This window comes from Protopterus annectens, chromosome 10.part0 (genome assembly GCF_019279795.1).
Source record: "Protopterus annectens isolate FY-2018-M chromosome 10.part0, PAN1.0, whole genome shotgun sequence".
In the NCBI taxonomy this organism is placed as follows: Eukaryota; Metazoa; Chordata; order Ceratodontiformes; family Protopteridae; genus Protopterus; species Protopterus annectens.
In genome coordinates this window covers 1,509,630,417-1,509,649,508 of record NC_056744.1, presented here as the reverse complement: position 1 = coordinate 1,509,649,508, position 19,092 = coordinate 1,509,630,417, and positions in this window count along the sequence as shown.

Here is a 19,092-nt window from a genome sequence, read left to right as displayed (position 1 = left end):
GTGTTTAATGCCTCATTCCATTTATATTTATATAGCTCTGTGAAGATTATAATGTCACCACCTGTAACACTATATTAAAAATATTTAATGTGCAGAATTTAAAATGATATACAACATTCTTTGCAACATGTTTAGCTAACATATTGTTAAAATTCTTAATGTCAGAAACATTCTCAAGCATGCATTCCCTCAAGGACATAGGTTGCATGCAGCTAAATGCATTCACACTCTGTGCTGTGCAGGCTGCATGTTGATTAAATGTGTACTTTCTTACTTAGAGGATGAACTAGAATAGTCTGCAACAAACATGTATATGCACTGTGCACAAGTTCTACATGGATGTTTACCTAGCTTTCAGACACTACTTGTCTAATTCACTCAGTATGAACACAACATAACTGTCTTTCTTTAGAGATTGTTCTTATTTTTAAATACAGATGTGGTGTTAGCTTGACATAACTATCTTTCTTTAGAGATTGTTCTTATTTTTAAATGTGAAATAGGTGTAGCACAAACTTATCACTTTAATATTATTAGGTTTACAGTCAAAAGGTCAACATTGACATGTCTGACAGCCACCTCCTCGACCATAGTAGGAGTGGCAGTCGGAATGTCGACGTTAATGTGTATGTCCATTCAGAAGGACGTACACAAGGCAGGGATTTACAGCATTGCTGTGAATGGGGGATTTAGAAACTATGGTCGGCAGAATTTGTCACCTTTGTTGCAGTGACCATACAACCTACTTAATATATATGAGTCGACTTTTTTTGTAGTTGAAATCACCATTCGCGTAAATGATTTTCGTGCTTTTGATAGTAAACCATATTATTATTAATGGTAAAAATGTCCTAATTCATTTTAATGATAGCAAGGGTTTCTCCCATATTAGAATAAATTAAGGATATTCCTAATTTATTGTTCTTGTCATTACAATGGCCAGAGTATTGATCTCTTAACTAAGGTCTAGCAGAAATATTTCTGTGTGCCATCTTTTCATCTTCTATCTCACCAACTACAACTGATGAGCCAAAATTTGTGCACAAAATAGGATGTAATTTGAAAAAGAAATTTCAGAGTATCAAAACATATACATACTATGACAAGGGAGATACAAAACAGTGTGGACATTGTAATTATTGTTCAGCTATTCTGGAAGATGTGTCCCTGGTGGTGGGGAACAAAAATAAGACTAGAATTTGTTTTAGGAAAGGGAATTGTCAAACACAAAATGTCATTTATTTTGCCAAGTGCACTGGGTGCCCCAGTTTTTACGTGTGTAAAACTGGGAGGCATCTTAAAGACAGGATATACGGTCATTTGTATGCGATCAGGAAAGAAGATATAAATAATGCACTATTTAGACATGTTAGACATAATGTGGGGCTGTTCCACTTTTAAGTTTGCAATTTTGGAAGTTTTGAGTCAGTCAAACAGTGGGGGAAATTTGAATGCATTAGTAGGTGAAAAAGAGGTGAGATGGCAAATACTTTTAAATGCCATCACACCACCTGGCATTAATGAACATATTTCCATCAAGCCAGTGTTACAAGCTAGGATATAAGGGAATTCCAGCTTTTATATGTTGGATTCATTTATTTTTCCACAACATGGTTCAGTATATTTTTATTTTTAAATTGTACCATCCAAGTAGATATTATTCCTTGTATACAGGATATGACATCAGTGTATTTGTATTGGGTCATCAATTGTGTAGAATTGATTGGTTGAGTAGGGTATTTAAACCATCAGGTTATTTTATGTTGTGTTCTGATGAAGTCTATGATTTTTAGATGAAAGCACTTAACCTATTTATTTAACAAGTCTAATAAATTATCGTTTTTACAATGTTTTGTCTCCTTGAGCCTTCTCAGTTCGTGGCATTCTCATAGTAATTTTACCTATTCTGCTATATTGTTGTCACTACGAGGTTCATGTGTTTTTCTAATTTATTGTTCTTGTCGTTACAATGGCCAGAGTATTGATCTCTTAACTAAGGTCTAGCAGAAATACTTGTGTGTGCCATCTTTTCATCTTCTATCTCACCAACTACAACTGGATTGTATCCATGCTCCAAAAATATGTCTATATCACTTCATCGAACAGTCTATTTATCGAATCCCTGTTCATCAAACTGACTTTAGCGAAAGCTCACATCAACGAACGATCATTTCAGTGAATTTCATCACAGAGAAAGTAACTAGAGGGCCAGCTAACAACCGTAACAAACACTACAAAATTTTAAACTCAGCAAAGTGGGGGGTCTTTGTCTCCACACCCCCATACCTAAATATACCAACTCCGAGGATGCACTACAGTGGGGAAAAGGGCAAATTCCCAATGATGGCCAACTACTTCCTTTCCCTGTGAGAAAATTTGCTGAAATGATCATTCAGTGAATTGAGCTTTCGCTAAAGTGAGTTCGATGAATAGAGATTCAATAAATAGACTGTTCGCCAAAGTGATATAGACCCCAAAAAAATCAGTGCACATAGATTTTAATGTAGTAGATAAGTCTTCATTGTCTCTGATAAGTCATGGTGCTCTAGTCATCTGCCCATTCAGTAACAGTGTTTTTACTCAGATCACTGATGAAATCCAACAGCGGGTTCTCACCGTACCCCTCAGATAAAAATACTTCATCCACAAACTGCTGTAAATGAGAGGGAGACCATTAACTACTTAATCTCCAAACATCAGGCTGCCATTCCCACTCAGCTAATACCAGGCTGGTGTTACTGATATGTGGTGTGTCCAAGACAACAGCTTCTGTTGATATGACAACTGATAGGACAACTGATTATTAAAATGAAAACATTGTTCTTTAAAATTAAATCAAGGAGATTGCAAACTAAACTAATTTTAGAGTTTGAAACCCCAGAGTATTAAAAAGGAATGGATGCTAACAGCACCAAGTCATTGGGATAACAAGGAATCCACATCCAATCCACATCAACAATTACAAACAAAAACGTATTCACTGTGTTTTGTGAACACAACTCATAAAGTGACTTCAACTTATTTCTCAGAATATCTTCAATATTTATCAAGTGTAGATCTGTTACCAGCCACAACCATATAAATTTGGTCTCTTAGGTAGCTTTGGTAGATATTTATATAGCTTAAAAAGTCCATACATAAGTTGTATAACAAGCTCAGAAACATAGTAGTCAAATTGCAATGTACCAATAAGGCCACTTAAACATAAATCATGGACTATTGTGACGGGCCCTCTTTACCCAAGCCAGTAATCAAGGACCCTCAATCCTCACCATGGACACTAGTGAGAGACTATCACTAAGGACAGAAATAGATTTACACAATATTTCAAATGCACCTCTCTGCATCAAGGACAATTTCCACAAAGAGTACAAAGAGGACATGCTCTACTGGGACTGGACTCTCCGTCTCTCCCGATCCCAAACAAGACCCACCTTGGAGCACTGTGTCACAGTTCTAAGTATCTGACACACACACACACACACACACACACACACACACACACACACACACACACACACACACACACACACACACACACACACACACACACACATCTGGGAAAGTATTGCACAGATTCACCAGCTGTGTCCCCTCTCTCCAGACTACAGGGTAGATTGCTGGCACCAGTCAAATACTCTAAGGCTCTTAGAAAGGGTAACCAATTATACTGTGTCAAATTAATACTGACATAAATGGTACAGTGTGAACGAAGCAGTAAGGCTTATCAGGGTGGCCATAGTGCCACTAAAATAAGCACAAGTACTCTCAAGTTTTAAAAAAAAAGAAAAAAAACATAAACACAAAAAAAAATATAATAATGGATAATAAAATAGAAAACAGGAGACTATTTAATATTTAGTTACAATAAACATCAGAGTTTCAGTCACAGGAAATATAAAAATAACACAGTTGGATAGAATCTCACAGATACAGAAAAAGAAATAATGCTAAATTAATCTCATTGTACTTTTCCTAATTGAAATAAGAGCAACTGTCCCTAGTCAACTCACTTAGTATTGCAAGGCAAGATGTACTGCTGAGATGCCTAGTTCCACAAGGCAAGATGAGATACTGCACACTGACTGAACTGTACAACTAGCAACTGAACTGTGATAACTGACATAGATCTTTTATATCAGATTCCAAAGAAAAACAAAAGCAAACAACAAACTGCTGCTGCCAGAGTTCCGTCCTTCAGCTGGTTATAGAATGACATCACATCTAGTTACCTGACTGGCACAATTCACCTTCAGAACTCTGTTAAGATTCTGTTGCAGCATTTTTAACATAAGCAGCATTTACAAATACATTTTTAATACAAGCATCTGTAGAAATTAATGTGACAGTCAAATGACATAAGATTATTTACAAAACTTCAGCCAGCCATGTTGGCATATGCCACACATGCACTATCTCACTTATCCTGCTACAGCTGGCAATATCTTACAATGTCACAGCTCTCCCCTCCTTTGAAGACTCAAGTTAGTTTTTCAAGTGACCCTAAAAAACTTTGCTAGAGAGAAATGGACTTGTCTGGTAGCACTTTAACTTATACCCTGTCTTGGGAGTCTGGCTGAATTGGCATTGCTGAACTGTGGACTGGCTAACACAGGGGGTCCTCCCAAAGCTCCTTTAAGCTTTTGTAATGCCTACTCGCAGGCTGGGGTCCACACTACTTATCTGACCTGATTTGTCCTTGTCAGGTCTGTGATGGGAGCAGCTACTGTACTATAATTTGGAACAAACTTTCTATAGTACCCCACTGTCCCAAGAATGCCCTCACCTGCTTTTTGGTAACAGGGGCAGACCACGCCTGAATAGTTTCCAGTTTGGTAGGTTCTGACTTATTCTTACCATTCTCCACTCTAGGTCCCAGGTAAGAGACCTCTGCCATACCAACCTGACACATACTGAACTTAATGGTCAATCATGCCTTTTGTAGACTGCCCAGGACCTTCCTGACATGTTGAGGCTTCATTATGTTAACACAGTACAATTTGTGCCCCTGCCTCCTACCTATCAGGTTTACCATGTAATTAACAATACTAACCTTCCTTACCCCTTTGAAGGGTCACTCCCAAGCTGCCTGCAGCCGATTGTGTCTGACAGGAATTACCACTATAGCCTCCTGTTACACAGCATACTCTCAGACTCCAGCATTCCTGCCATACCAGACTTTTCATGCTGTTTGGCTCTTGCCAGGTTGTGCTGGGCCAAGCCCATGAGCTCCCTTAGCCTTGTCTTAAGGTTTAGATCTAGGACATATGCCACAGCATATTCCTTGGGGGATCCACACTCACCATCCCACTCATCATGAATCAAATCTAAAGGCCTCCTCACAAAAATGCCCACCGGTCAAAATGGAGAGGTACTCATCCTCAATCCAGTTGATGTCCAGAGGACATTGCACAGGGTTAACCCGAGAAAAGCAGCTGGGCTTGACAACATCCTTGGGTGAGTACTCAGAGATTGTGCAATTCAACTAATGGATGTCCTCACAGATATCTTTAATATCTCTCTGAGTAAGGAAATAGTTCCCAAATGCTTCAAAACCATGACAATAATACCACTGCCAAAGAAGTCACCACCATCATGCCTCAACAACTATCACCCTGTAGCCCTAACCTCCCATTATGATGAAAAGCTTTGACAGGCTGGTCAAAGAAGCAATAACATCTAAGCTATGTGCAGATCCTAACCCGCTGCAGTTTGCTTATGGAGCAAACCACTCTACTGAGAATTTATCGCTGGGGCGAAAGTAAAAACAGCTACATGAGGTTATTATTCATTGACTTCAGCTCTGCTTTTAATACAGTCATCCCTATACAGCTGGTAAGGAAGCTGCTTTAACTAGGCATCAACACACCACTTTGTAATTGGATTCTGGACATTCTCACGGACACACCTTAGAAAGTGTGCATAAGAAATAACTCTTTGGATAACATCACTCAGAAAACTGGAGTTGCTCAAGGCTGTGCATTGAGTACCTTGCTGTTCACCCTGCTAACACACAACTGCACAGCAAGGTACAGCACTAACCACATCATCAAGTATGCTGATGATACAACAGTGGTAGGCCTCACCAGCACTGAGGATGAGGCAGCATACAGGGCTGAGGTAGAACAACTGATTACCTGGTGTGACCGTAACAATTTAGCACTAAATGTGAACAAAACAAAGGAAATAATTGTGGACTACAGAAAAATTGCAAGGAACATTCTCCTGTAACCATCAATAAAGAAACAGTAGAGAGAGTGAGAAGCACAAAGTTTCTGGGGTGCATATTGATGAGGACTTGTCCTGGTCTACCAATACAAATTCCATTGTCAAGAAGGCACATTAGACGCTACACCCTTTGAGAAGCTTGAGGAGAGCAAACATACCATAAGCAGTTCTCACAACCTTCTATGGGGTACAATAGAAAGCATCCTGACAAATAGCCTCACAGTGTGGTGTGGAAGCTGCTCTATCTCTGAGCACAAGTCTCTCCAGAGACTGGTGAAGGCAGCCAAGAGGATCATCAGGACCACTCTACCACCCATCCATGACCTGCACATGTCCAGATGTCTAGGCAGGGCCAAAGGAATAATTAAGGACTGCACACACCCTGCTCACAGACTGTTTGCATACCTATCATCTGGTAAGTATGTCCATAGAATAAAATGCAAAACTAAGAGATTCAGAAACAGCTTTTTCCCACAGGCCATCAGACTGTTGAACTTTGGCAACAATCACACTCCATGCTGACCATCAGGGCCATCAGTTCAATGTGGAAGACCATCTCAAATTGTACAATAACTTGACATCCTGTCTCCAATCCAATATTAGTGCAATACTCAGTAAGTTAAGCCAATTCATTGGTCATCAGGGATAGTAGTAAGAACAAAGAAATGTCTAATTTAGTGCAATATCTAATGCTAGTCTGTAACTCAATCACAGTGCAATACTCATAAACGTCTCATTCTAGGCAATACTCAATGTAAGTATTTAATGCAATGCCTTACCTCAGTACTGTGCAATACTCAAGCAAGCAAAGAGATCACTGTATAATACATGTTAAATTGAGTTTAATTTATGTGCAATATTAGGATTATCTATTTAGAACATAATGTTACATAGTAAGTAGTTATATATGTATTAATGTCTTGTTGTATTAAGTCTATATGATGTCTGCATAAGGAAATTCTGGCAAAACATTACCAGTCTTCTCAACCCAGGCTATATACCTACCCCCCCACCCACCAACTCCAAGGTTTTAGACCCAATAGCTACACAATTTAATACCCACTTCATTAACTCAATCACATCTCTTCTTGGTAATCCAACCAATCAACCTCTCACTGTTCCCCTTCCCTCTTCCGACTCCACCACCCCCTTCTCTTTCACCCCAGTCCAAACAAACTACATAAAATCTCTCCTTTCCAAATGCAAACCCTGCTGTCTAGCAGCTGATAAATTACCTAATGAATTCCTTAAAATTGCTGCCCCCTCAATCGTCTATCCTTTATCAGTCCTAATCAACCGTTCTATCTCTGAATAGTATGTACTCCATCTATGGAAAATATCCCACATCATTCCCCTTCACAAAGGTGGCCTCTCTAAGGATCTAACTAACTACTGTTCCATAGCCATACTCTCTCCTTTGCCAAAATCTTAGAAAAATGCATTCACTCCCAACTCCTTGCCCACCTCCTTAATCACAAACTCCTCTCCCCACACAACATGGCCTTAGGCCAAAATATAGCACCAGCACTGCCCTGCTATCTTTCACAAACACCATTCAAGATCTTATAAACAGAGGCCAAATGGACTCCTCTATATTCCTTGACATGTCAAAAGCCTTTGACACCATCTCCCACCAAATCCTATTAAATAAACTATCAACCCATGGCATCAATGCAACAGCCTTGTCCTGGTTCCATAGTTATCTCTCTAACCGTCAGCAAGCCACCAAATGGGTGAACACCCTGTCCCCCTTCTACCCATCACTGTTGGTGTACCCCAAGGATCCATACTTGGCCCCTTCTCTTTACAATTTTTACTAACAACCTCAGCTCTTCAACCCAACTAGCCTCCATAGTCCAATACGCCGATGACTCTACATTAATCTGCACAGCTCCCACCCCCCAGGACCTACAAACAAAAATGCAAAAATCTTTCCAAAAAAAATAGAAAACTACTTCACTAGCCATCAACTCATACTTAACCCCAACAAAACCAAGTTAATTGTCTTCAATTACAATAAACCCAAAACATGTCTTACCATTTTCTATCCTTTCCACAAATGGAATCAAAATAGATCCCACCAGCCAAGCCAAACTTCTAGGTGTCACAATTGATGATAACCTAAGGACTGACACCCACATCTCCCTCACCATCAAAAAAGTCCACTCCAAACTTGGCACCCTTTACAGAATTAAACCTTATCTTATAGACAACGCCAGACTAACCACTGCCTGCACACATCTACTCTCCACCCTCCTCTATGGCTCCCTAGTATTTACAAACATTCATAAATCTGACCTAAATAATCTGGAATCATGCTACAACAAAATCACCAAGTTTGCCACAAGCCACCCTTACAGAACCCACCACTGCTCTGTACTCTCCCAACTTAAATGGTTAGAACTACCAAACCTTCTAACATTTAACCAACTGTCCATAGCCCATGATATAATTCACAAACCTAACAACTGCCCAGCACTCACCAATCTAGTCCAACCAAATAGTAATTATAGAGCACTAAGATCCTCAAATAAACTATTGTTAAAGATTACCCAAGCCCACAACACACAGGGCACTGCCCTCTTTTCCCATAAAACTGCCAAACTGTGGAACACTCTTCCTCAACCTATGGCTAAAAATCCTAGCATTCATGAGTTTAAAAACCTCCTTAAGGAACATCTAGCAAAACACTGGCTCTGCTCCTGCCATACTCCTGGTTAAGCTACCTACTACTGCCTTACATTACTTTAAACTAGCTCATTCTCACAGCTACAACTATTAAGTGCTGAAGGCTATCTTGTTTCTACGCTTATTTTCAGTTATCAATGTATGCATATTGCTCTGTCTTCAACTGTTATGTAGACTGCATTTCTTTATCTTACAATTATTGTATCACGCTGTTCTCACTATTAACTCATGCAGCCAGTTTTTAATCACTGTGCCATTTTTTGTTAAATTTGTTAATTATTTGCTAATTATTGTTATGTAACTAAGTTCTTAACTGACTGGCTTTGTACATTGTTGATTAATATGTGTTCAATTTGATTGTTTAATACTGTCTGTTTTATGTATGGAGACTTTCTCACCGGGCCTCCACTGAAAATGGGCCTCGCGCCCAGTCGGACATTACCCGGTAAACAAACAAAATAAATAAATAAATAATCATTCAGTTTTTGCACTTGTGTGATTCTGAATGACAATAAAGTTTATTTTGACTTTGACCCTATGCCCATACATAAACTCAAAGGGTGAAAAACATCTGGATTCCAGGAGTACCTCTCTGTATGCAAATGGTAAATGGAGCAAATATGTGTCCCACTCTCTCTTGAACTAGTTGGCAAATGCCTGTAGCATGGTCTTTAGTGTAGAGTTTAACCTCTCTACAAGATCATTAGTCTGGGGATGGTAGGGGTGGTCTTTAGGTGGTTCATCCCACAACACTTCCAAAAACAAGCCAGCAGGTCTGACATAAAATTTGAAATTCTGCCAGATAGTATTTCTCTCAGGAAACCTACCCTGCTGAAAATCTTAAACAAAGCATTTGCCAGCCCCTCTGCCCTGATGGAGGACAGAGTCACTGCCTCAGGGTATCTGGTAGCATAATCTACTACCACCAGCACACACCTCCTCCCTATGGAACCTGGGGCACTCAGAGACCCCACAACATCCACAGCCACCCTCTGTAATAGCTCCTCAATCACAGGCAAAGACATCAACAGAGCTTTGGCCTTGTCTCCTGCCATGCTTACCTTTTGGCACTGCACACAGGTCCTGCAATATCCTGTTACATACCCTATAATCCCAGGTCAATAAATATTCTGCATAATATGACTCTCAGTACACTTTATACCTATATGATTTGCAAAAGGAATGTCATGGGCTATGGCTAGAGGTGCCAGATGGTAGGGTCTGAGCACTACCAACTGCCATATTACTTCACCCTCTAGACTTCCCTCAGGGGTCCACCCCCTATACAATAACGATTTGTTCCAGTATACAGACTCCCCTTTTCCTTGACCATCAGGTGCCTCATTAGCTACCTCCCTCAACCCTCATAAGGTAGAGTCCAAAAGCTGAACCTGTCTCAACTCTTCTTTTGTGACCCCCTCCCAGCTCCCCTTCCACAGGAAGCTTAGTATCTTCTAACAGGGGTTCCTCAGTGTCAACCTGGGTACTACCACTCACCTCTGTCCTTGCAGTCACCCTGTTCATGGGAACATCAGTACCTACCAGCAGCTGTGGCTCACTTTCAGGCTCACTGTTACAGGGTAGATCCCTTCCTGAAATAGCCACATCACTAGCCTGGGTCTCCTCCAACCTACCAGACTTACATGCTTGTCTCCAAGTCTGACTGTGTGTAACTGCATGCACACAAGGTACTGCATTAGCAAAATCATTCCCTATCAAGGAATACCCTCAAACACACCTACCTGCTTGCTTCCTTTTCCACCCTCTCAGTCAAGGTAAACCCTTTATGTGGGTAAGACCTCTAGAAGGCTAAGGGATAGGGTATATAATCATCTCTATGATATCAGAAATTTGAACCAACAGACTGCATTAGCCAAACATGTAGCACAGTTCAGTACATATTCCTTCAAATTTATGGTTTTATGGTTTTACAGATAGTGGCATTGAATGAGAGAGGGGGGAATTTGAATAACCAGCTTGAGATGGTGGAATTGAAATGGATCCTTAGGCTACGTGTGCACATTTTTCCTGGACTGAATAATTATCTAAGTCTAAAACCGGCGCTGGAGGCCCGACCCTTAAAATAAACATACTTTCAGGTTTATAATCTACATAGAATTACACATATACTTTTATTATCCTATGATGATACGCTCTGTCTACATTTTGCACCTACATTTTCATGTGATGGTGTGTTGGAATGTTGAGTATGATCTATTTTTATTATTTTATTTTTCTTTTTACTTGACTATGCCATTGTATATGTAGTTTATTATACTCTTTTGTCTGTTTTTTGCGATGTTGTAGTTAGGGTTTTACATCAACTGCAGTCCTTGTTTTGTATCTTAGGTATTTTTAGTTGTATAAAAGCCTGTAGCTTTAAGTTTTTGGCTTGTTTCATCATTTTAGCTTAATTGCTTTACTTCAGGATGCATACTTACCCCATTGAATTTAATTAAAAGGGTGTGACATGTGCTGTTATTTAAATCTGGATGGATGGCTTGTTTTTTGAGATCTGAAGAAGCGTGTTATACATGTGAAAGTGCTCATCCTGTTCTTTGTTTAATAAATCAAGTTGGAGTTTATAAGCCTGGTGGTCCTGCCTTGTTTTTTGTTTTGATATTTTTTGCTTCTTGCTTTCTGGGCTTGGACCTTTGGGCAGCAATATACGCCTGTTTATTTATTCAAGGTGAACCCTGGCCAAAGCTATTTGGAAAGGGATCCCTCCTAAACCACTGATTGGAGTGGACTGCCCAAGCAAGTGCTGCTCCTCTTTAACCACTACAGGCTTCACAATAGTTATGTCAGAGGCTGTGTCTCTCTTAGGAGTGACCTGTCTTCCATCCACTAAGATGTGATACAAACTCCAGTGATAGTTTGGTACCTCTGTTGTCTCCAGACAACTTACTACTGGCACTCTGTCATTCCCACTTGTTGGCTCCCTCACTTTTTGTCCCACACCTTACTTCAGTGGACATTTGTATGCTACATGGCCCCTCAGGTTACATTTAAAACATCTAATCTCTGATCCTGGTCATGTACCTGAACTAGTGGCCTCCCCTATTACTGGTAGATTCTGTTGAGGTGGTTTAGACTGCCCACCATGGGTTCCCTTATATCTATGTGCAGTACAGAGTGTCCCCTTCTTGTGCAGTGATGTCTGTTTGCTAGGTAGAGATCCCCTTTTCCCCCCAGCACATCTGCAGAGTTAAATTCTCAGTCTGCCAACCAGATTCTCATGTTCTCAGCAAAGTGCTAAGGGCTTGTTCCCTGACCAAAAGGTCTGCCAGACTTTCAAAAGTGTTGACCTGACACCCACTCACCCACCTATGAAAGTAAGTGTTTAACTCTGCAATATAATCAGATGCACTTTCATCTGTCTTGCGTCTATTCTCACAAAACTTTTTTCTATAAGCTTCAGGTGTTAACTTAAAACAGTCTAGCAAACATTGTTTTATTCTTTCATAATTTAAACAGTCAGTATCAGACAATTTAGAAATAGCAGTTACAGCTTTACCATGGAGTAAGGGGGTCAGGAACTATATCCAGAGCTCTTGGTCAACATTATCCTGTTTACATACTCTTTCAAATATATGAACAAAACTATCAAAATCCATATCATCTTTAAATTGTGGAAGAAATTTACTGGCATTTATTGCTTCTGGGGTTTGGTTACTCCCTTCCTCATTACCTCCAAGATCCTGTCGATGATTCAGTATCTCCTTTTCTTCAACCCCAAATACTGCAGTTTCTCATTTTCTTTGATCTCCCAATGCCACAGTCTCTCTTCAGTCTTCAAATGTCACAGTTCATGCTGATGCTGCTTCTGCTTTTCTTCACCCTCCAAATGTCATAGCTCATGCCAACGCTGCTTCTCCCTTTCTTTGGCCTCCAACTGTTTGGCTTCCAGTTGCAATCTATCTTCAGTCTCCAAATGTTTGGCTTCCAGTTTAAATCTCTTTAACTCCAGACAGATTTTTAAGTCTTCTGAGGAAAATGTGAACTGTACTGTTTCTGAAGGCTGCACATCCCCATTACCAGATTGGCTACCTCCCTGATTGCTGGACTGTGCTGCAACTGAGATTAAGACTGAAATCATATCCTCTTTAGTCAGGTTGGCATGTGCCAGTCCTTTGGCTTTGCACACCTTGGCCGACTACTTCTTTGTCAGCTAGCTATAATCTTCTGCTAACATCTTTGCCTGCTTTCCCTGACTAAAGTAACTAAAAAAAAAAATAAAACTGTTGTGAAACTGAAACTCTGAATGTTTACCTTGTGACTGTTGAAAGTACACTCACCTTCAGTGACAACTGCCCATAAGCTACTGAAGTCCAATTAATATCCCACTTTCGCCACCAATATGTGACAGGCCCTCTTTACCCAAGCCAGTAATCAAGGGGCTGCAATTCTCACCACTGATGAGAGACTGTCACTAAGGACAGAAATAGATTTGCACAGTATTTCAAATGTAGCTCTCTGTATCAAGCACAATTTCCCCCAAAATCATACCGGGGATCTGCTCCAGTGGGACTGGACTATGTGTCTCTCCAGATCCCAAACAAGACCGTCCTTGGACACTGTACCCCAGTTCAAAGTATCTGATACACACACTTCAATATATCATTTTTCACACACACACACACACACACACACACACACACACACACACACACACACACACACACACACACACACACACACACACTCCTGGGAAAGGTTTGCACAGATTCACCAGCTGTGCCCCCTCTCTCCAAACATTAGGCTAGATTGCTGCCTCCAGTCAAATACTCTAAGGCTCTTACAAAGGGTAACCAATTATACTGTGTCAAATTAATACTGATATAAATGGTAGAGTGTGACCGAAGCAGTAAGGCTTATCAGAGTGGCCACAGTGTCACTAAAATAAGCACAAATGCTCTCATATTTTTAAATGTATTCACTAAAAGACCAGCCATAATAAAAAGTTATAAAAATATTTCATGATGGATAATAAAATAGAAAACAGGAAAATCTTAATATTTAGTTACAATAAACATCAGAGTTTCAGACAACAGGAAATATAAAAATAATACAGTTGGATAGAATCGCACAGATGCAGAAAAAAAATAATACTAAATGAATCTCACTGTACTTTTCCTAACTGAACTAAAGAGAAACTGTCCCTAGTTAACTCATTTAGTATCGCAAGACAAGATATACTGCTGAGATGCCCACTTCCACAAGGCAGGATGAGATACTACACATTGACTGCACTGTACAACTAATTGAAGTGTGATAACTGACCTTGATCGTTTATATCAGATTCCAAAGAAAAACAAAAATGAAAACAAACAACAAAATGCTGCTGCTGCTGCCAGAGTTCCGTCCTTCACCTGGTTATAGAATGACATCACACCTGGTCACCTGAATCTGGCACAATCCACTTTCAGAACTCTGTTAAGATTCAGTTCCAACATTTTTAACATAAGCAACTTTTACAAATACATTTTTAATACAAGCAGCTGTACAAATCAATGTGACAGTCAAATGACATAAGATTATTTATAAAATCTCAGCCCACCATGCTGGCATATGCCACATATGCACTGTCTGGTACAGCTGGCAATGCCTCACAACATGACATCATCATTTTAATACTTGAAATAATCCTTCTTACTCAACACTAGTAATAGGCTTGTATATGAAATCAGTACTTGATTATTTCAGTTACATAAGATTCTGATTATTATATTACAAAACTATCCCTTTATCTGCAGATTTAGTGTATGGCATGTTATTTATTTTCAGTTCTTTAAGTGTCTTAACTTCTAAATTATATATGTTAAAAACATGCCTTATAGATGTCAAATTATCTAAACTACAAAACAAGAAATAGTAAAGTTCCTATTGAGGAACAAGGAAGTGTTCGACAAACTGTATCACTAAACAGACCTAATTCAATATCCTACTGAAACTAATGTAGGAGGAAAACAAGCAAACAACTTTACATAATACTAGCATCTCAGACAAAGGTAATTCTGGAAAAGTAAGAAAAATGCTTTGCTGAAGGGGAAATTGAAGAGTCTAAAATTGATTAGAACTGCCTTGTAGTTAACTCCTGATGGAACAGATAGGTTTTGGAATGATTTTATAAAGTTAAACAGCATTTCATGGCTTAACAAGTATAGGCTAATGACCACAAAAAATTTGACACTTATCCCGTGTCTAGAGTAAAGCATGAAAAGAAAACAATGAGTAAGGTAAAATTCCTAACCTCAACTGACTTAATGAAAATGTACCAGCAGATTTCTCGTAGAAAACAAAAAGGAAAGATTTCTCCACTCCTGAACTATTATTTCAGTATAATGCCCATACTTTTAGTCTGCACAGTTCCTCAGTAACCTTTCAAAGGTTTATGGACAGGGTCTTGAAATCCAATACCATCTATGCTGCTGTTAGATGACACAGGATTTGAACTCTCACATGAAAAATGTGCAGCTAGTATTAGACTCATTGAAAGAGGCATTACTAATAGTGACAGCCACCAAAAGTAAAGTAAATATGACAGAGGTTAAATATTAGGGAACCAAATAGGACAAGGAAGCCTCAAACCCCATAAAGAGACTGTAGAAGTTGTAAAAAGAAAAACTCTCATCAATCCCAGAGACTAAGAGACAAGTAACGGCTTTATTAGGGTTGGCAGAATATTACAGAAAATTTCTGCCTCCCTTTGACATGATCGCATACCCTTTCACAAACCTGACTAATACAGACAGATGCCACAAAGAATAAAATGGACACTGGAAGCAGATACTGTTTTTCAGAAGCTAAAAGAGACACTATGCTCAAAGTCAGTATTGGCACTCTTGTGACTTTACTAAAGAGTTCATAGTTTATATGTACACATCTGAGGTTACTGGGTGCAATACTACAAATATTTGTTGGAGAAAAATATCCAATTTGTTTTCTTAATCAGAAGTTGCCACAAAGAGGAAGCCAGGTATTCTATGTGTACATGGAAATACCTAACAACTAAATGAGTACTTGGGTCTCTTAGAAACAACCTTTGAGGCAAAGAACTTGTTCTGATAATAGACCAGTGCTTCCTTAGATTGGACCCACCAGGGAAAGGCAGATACTACAACCTTTTACTTTTAAGGTACATTACAGGCCTCTACAGAACCATCATATCGTAGGTGGTCTGTCTTGGCACATCGACTATCCAAGTGGTACAAAACTAATGGCTTGAAACAGGGAAGGGAAATATAACATAGTGAGATAGTGTTCATCGTAAGAAGTAGTTTTCTGCAACTAGACTTATGGGAAATGCCAAATGAGAGGTACAAAGGTTGCAAAAACTGTGCATACTCTGTCAATAACCATTATATATGAATTTAACACCATGTGTCTTTATAAGAGTGATAATCCTGACTGGCATAATTACTAAATAGGTTTTAGTAATAATTGGTAAAAAAAGTGTACAAAAAAGGGATAAAGCAGCTCAGTAAAGAGCAAATTTGATGTTGCAGAAGAGAACTTTAAGATGTAAACAACTATGGAGAGGAATTTGGAAACAAAGGAAGTCTACCTGACAGTGGCCTGGAATGTGTTTTACCTGTGCAATGGTATGAAGATTTTGTTAACAGAAACTATTTATGCAGGATTAAGAATTAAGTTACCCAGTTATGTTATGTAAAATACAATAGAATAAAACAGATATTACTTTGAAAAGACTTTTGCCTCAGCAGTATTATCTTCTAATATATATATATATATATATATATATATATATATATATATATATATATATATATATATATATATATATATATATATATACATATATATATATATATATATATATATATATATATATACACACACACACACACACACACACACACACACACACACACATACATATATATATATATATATATATATATATATATATGTCCTATTTGTATTGTCGAAAGCACGGTTCATCGAACCGTACTTTGTCGAACTTACTTTAATGAAAGTGCATTTTGTTGAAAATGCACTTTCGCTAAAGAAAAAAAAAAACATGCTGTTTGCATGTAACATTAGTTGTACATCAACGTATACTGTTAATGTGCAACTAAGGAAACTCTTGTTGCGATCGTAGTACAGTGGGGATAAGGGAATATTCACTTTTCCTCACTGTAGTGCAATCTCGGAGTGAGAATATTAAAGTAGTGGGGGTGTGGGGGTGCAGGGGGGCTTGTCCCCCTGCATAATATTGTGTAGTGTGTATTTTTCATTTTTATTTACTTTTTTTTTTGTTCAGAGAAAGTATATTTTCGATTGAATGCACTTTCGCGGAAGTGAGTTCGATAAAGTATGGTTTGATAAACAAAACTTTCGATGTAAAATCGTAGACTCATATATATATATATATATATATATATATATATATATATATATATATATGGATCCACTTCAAAACATTGAATGCTCATAACATCTAAGCTCAGAACATTGAGATCATAACATCTAAAACCCACAACGTCTAAAACTCATAACATCGAATTTCATAACATTGAAACTTTGCATTACAACTTCAAAACCTACACATCACATGTACATAACATCCCCTCCACCTAAATCAGCGCCAAAGTAATAAACACACTTTGTACTATGTTTCTGCAGGGGGTCAAGCCTCCCTGCACCCCCCCTGCCCCCACACACCCCTTAAATTAAATATATCAGCTCCAAGATTGCACTACAGTGGGGAAAAAGTTAATTTCCTAACCTCACTGTAGTGAGATCTCAGAGTTAATTTCCTAACCCCACTGTAATGCAATCTCGGAGTTGGTATATTTAATTTACGGGGGGGTGGAGCTCCCCACATGAGGGGGTGCAGGGGGGCTTGCACCCCTGCAGAAATATAGTAGAAAGTGTGTTTACTACTTTGGTGGTGTTTTAGGTGGAGGGGATGTTATTTACATGTGATTTGTAGGTTTTGAAGTTGTGATGCAAAGTTTCAACGTTATGAAATTCGATGTTATGAGTTTTAGATGTGATGGGTTTTAGATGTTATGGTCTCAATGTTCTGAGCTTCGATGTTATAAAGTTTAGATGTTTTGAAGGGGATTCATATATATATATATATATATATATATATATATATATATATATATATATATATATATATATATATATATATATATATATATATATATATATATATATATATATATATATATATATACACACACACACTAACCCTAAAATACATAACTCACACACAGATATAAAACACCTGTCCTTAACTCATTCCTAGCACTAACCCTAACCCACATACACACATTCACAAATACTGTCACCCCTCCAACTCCACTTACCTTTGTTAATGTTACACCATCAACATGGTCAACTGGTTGTGATATCTGCAGTCTTCGGTTAGTGTAATATTCCCTTTCCCTGGGAATTGTGCAAACTCAAGTAAGTTTATATAATTATCAAGGGGTTTGGGTAGCTTTGAGGTAATCCCTGGAGCATGTGCAGAGCAAGTCGATGTCAGCATTACAATGTTGATCTACTGGGTGCTAGCGTACTGTACATTTGATCAGGTGCATGACACCCATATATAGATAGATATGCCCCCACACACACACACACACACACACACACACACTAAACTTGTAAAATACTTACATTCGGGTCTCTGTAGAAAGACGTTCTGGCATGAAAATTATTGTCCTTGCCAAGAATCTGATTTTTACCAATAAAAGTTTCATGTTATACGTATCTGAGTGAATGATTGTAACAACATACTTGAAGGAACTCCTACAGCAGAGAGAAGCATAGTCAAGGATTTCAGGTGTATTGTCTGAACTTCACCCAACCCAATCATTCTTCTCAGATGAAGTAAAATATACAAAAGTAACAAATATTAACTGTACACCAGGCATTAGGGCATTGCTGAGGATGGAACCTGTATGATAATGGGAAGATTTTAAGGATATCTCAGTGAGAAAGGATCGAATGTATAGAAATGGAAGGGCAATTTCTTTAATGGACATGCGATAATCTGACTCCAGTGATATCATTTTCATTCATGAAGGGCAAGCACGGCTATGACTTATAAGTGCCACGTCTCTGTGGAATGTGTAAATATCCTGCACCATTACAAGGGGCACTGAATGTTACACCTAGGGTAAGCACGGCTATGAC